Source organism: Oryx dammah, unplaced genomic scaffold, assembly GCF_014754425.2.
Source record: "Oryx dammah isolate SB20612 unplaced genomic scaffold, SCBI_Odam_1.1 HiC_scaffold_5, whole genome shotgun sequence".
In the NCBI taxonomy this organism is placed as follows: domain Eukaryota; kingdom Metazoa; phylum Chordata; class Mammalia; order Artiodactyla; family Bovidae; genus Oryx; species Oryx dammah.
This window is the reverse complement of record NW_024070189.1, coordinates 41,060,444-41,063,043: the sequence shown is the minus strand read 5'-3', so window position 1 is coordinate 41,063,043 and position 2,600 is coordinate 41,060,444. Positions and strand designations below refer to the sequence as shown.

Here is a 2,600-nt window from a genome sequence, read left to right as displayed (position 1 = left end):
CTTTTCTGTCTGACTTACTTCACTCAGAATGAAACTCTGACTGAGAATCACAGGGAGAATGACTTTTATTTTATTTTTTTTTCCATCTGACTAGAACCTTTATTATTCAGAAATAAACATCCTGAAGTGAGGTGGTTAGAATAGTTTTCTGGATTACTGTAATAAATATTTGTCGATACACCATCTCAATAATCATACACTTTTTTCATTCCTAAGAACTTCCAAAAATAACTCTTCTGTATCAAAAAACTTACAAAGGGCACAAGATAACTGTCTATGGGGAAGGAAAATTCTGGCGGGGGAAACTCTAATGAAGTGTTTTCTCCATTACATTTTTGATTGATACAGTTCATGAAAAAAGCCTCACTTTGCCTTCCTTTTTGAATGCAAGAAATCAAATCAAAGGGAAATTTTCATAATCTCAAGTATAAATCACAAACAGGTTTTTCTGATAAAAGCTTTAAAGCTTGAAGAAATGAGAAAGGCAAGCATGCATTTCTTTAAGCATCTCAATAAATTTCCAAAATTTTTCAGCAATTATGCACATACTGTTTGTATACTTAAAGATGCAATAACATTCATGCTTTGAGTATTCTTTCCTGAGTGTTTTAAGGATATTTTGTTTCAGGTGATTCAAAAGTAAGACTTACAACATACAGGTTCTAACAGGAATTCTCCATGTGGTTAGCATTTTGAACTCTCCTAACAGCGTGAGACAACAGGAGGTCAAACATTATCCCATCTGTACTGTAAGGAGAGCCTGGAGAATCATCTACGCCTTTGTTATCTGCTCAGCGTGTCTGGCAGGCTCAGCAGAGATGCAGCCACGCCTTCTTTCCCAGTGCACAGACACCCTGACTTGCCCGCCGCCATCGCCTCAGTGCTGAGCATTCAAAGAAACACCCCAGGTGCCCTTTTGCTTCTCTCTGGTCCCTTTACCAAATCCTTTCATCACTTATGACATTACTTGTTAATATTCCACATTCCAAAAAGGAAACTGCAGGTACACAAGTTTGTGAACTTTCATTAAACCAAATAAATTTTAAAATAGATAAAACACTCAAATTCCTGCAAAACAAACCTTGGTTTTCACAATCATTTGAACATTTTAGAATTACTCAGACACAGAATTGAAAATGCATGGGCTATCTGGAAGAGAACTACTGAATTTATTCTCCCGGAGAAAAGCAGACCCAAAGCATCACATCCCTGGAGCGTCTGAAACACGATGACAAGTTCTTATCTTCTAAACTTCAACGAAAGCTGGTGTACAAACTATTTAATGAATATCTGCCTCTATTAAATAAGCCAGATATCTGATGTATTGAGGATGTCAGAAGCCGAGTCACTTCACTTCTTCCTGTTGCCTCCAGTTGCCAGAATACTGGCAACATGCATAAATATGTTTAATGTATCCGTGTAGATTCCCAGCATCGAATTGATGGGATCATGTTTCTGAACTCCATACATTGGTACCACTTCTGCATGCTTGATTACTTTCTGTGTAAAATATAGAAGAAACATGCTGAAAAGAACTAACCCACCATAGACTGCCACTGAGTAAAGAGTGGCTCCAGCCACGGTGGTAGGTGGGAGAAACATCGATCCTAGAGAGGACACAAAGACGACTCTGAGGCCCACACCCAGGGGCGCCCCCATGTTCAGAAACATCTCACTGGGCACACACATGGCCACGGTGGAGAGACCCCCCACAATGCCAGCAGTGTACCACGCAGCTCTGACGAGAAGAGGCCCCCCTAATATCGTCAGAGGAGCCACCACAGCACCCATCACACCGGAATGTAGTAACCAAGCAAGCTGCTCTTATGATATTGACTGTACCAGCATTCCAGCTCCAATCATGGCTGCAAAGGTTGCACCAGTGGTTATCTAGGAGCCTCTCATCAAGAAGTTCATGAGAGCAGGAGTTCTGCTCATTGCCATGGCAGACAAAGCTGTTAAGCCAATACTTCCTGCTAAGTACATGTAACTGGAATGAATTCTATCCTTCACATGCTGAGGCCAAATTACAGCTTTTTCAATAGCTCCGATCTCATTAGACATTCCCAATCCATAGTAGCACAAAGCTCCAAGACCAACTGCAGCCCCTCCAGGAATAAACCACCTTCCCATCTGATCAATTTTAAATATTTTTTTCCACCGATGGTTCCAAAGCTGCCTCCTTGAGTTCTTGGGTTGTTTTTCCACGTAGAATCCCAATTCTTGTCTTGGTAGCATATTCCCTGCTGGGTGTTAAAAGCCATTGATTCTTTGTGATGGAATTCTTCACAACAGGGGAGGCCTTGGTGAAAGCTGGGTGGAAAACCCTGGAAGGTAGTGCTCAGAGACACACAAGTCTTGCAGCCAGCATGATAGTGCACCAGGTTTACCAAGCAGATCTGAAATGCTGCAGGAGAAAACTGATGGGCCGCCAGGCCGTGATGCAGTCTGCAGCGTCGCAGCCTCCGACCTTCCCCACACATCGGCCCCAGAGGGCCGACAGTCAGTAGTACAGAGTATTGCGGTACCTGTAGGCCCAGGGTAGCCATACCTCAGTCCCTGGACACCTCTAGCCGGGAGAATGACTTTTAAAATGACTG

The 2,600-nt window shown here is 42.6% G+C and overlaps 1 pseudogene; it reads right to left on the bottom strand.

Annotated features, from left to right (window-relative positions):
* Nucleotides 1-1,146: 1,146 nt before the first annotated feature.
* LOC120864384 lies at nt 1,147-2,386 on the bottom strand (annotated as a pseudogene).
* Between the last annotated feature and the right edge of the window lie 214 nt (nt 2,387-2,600).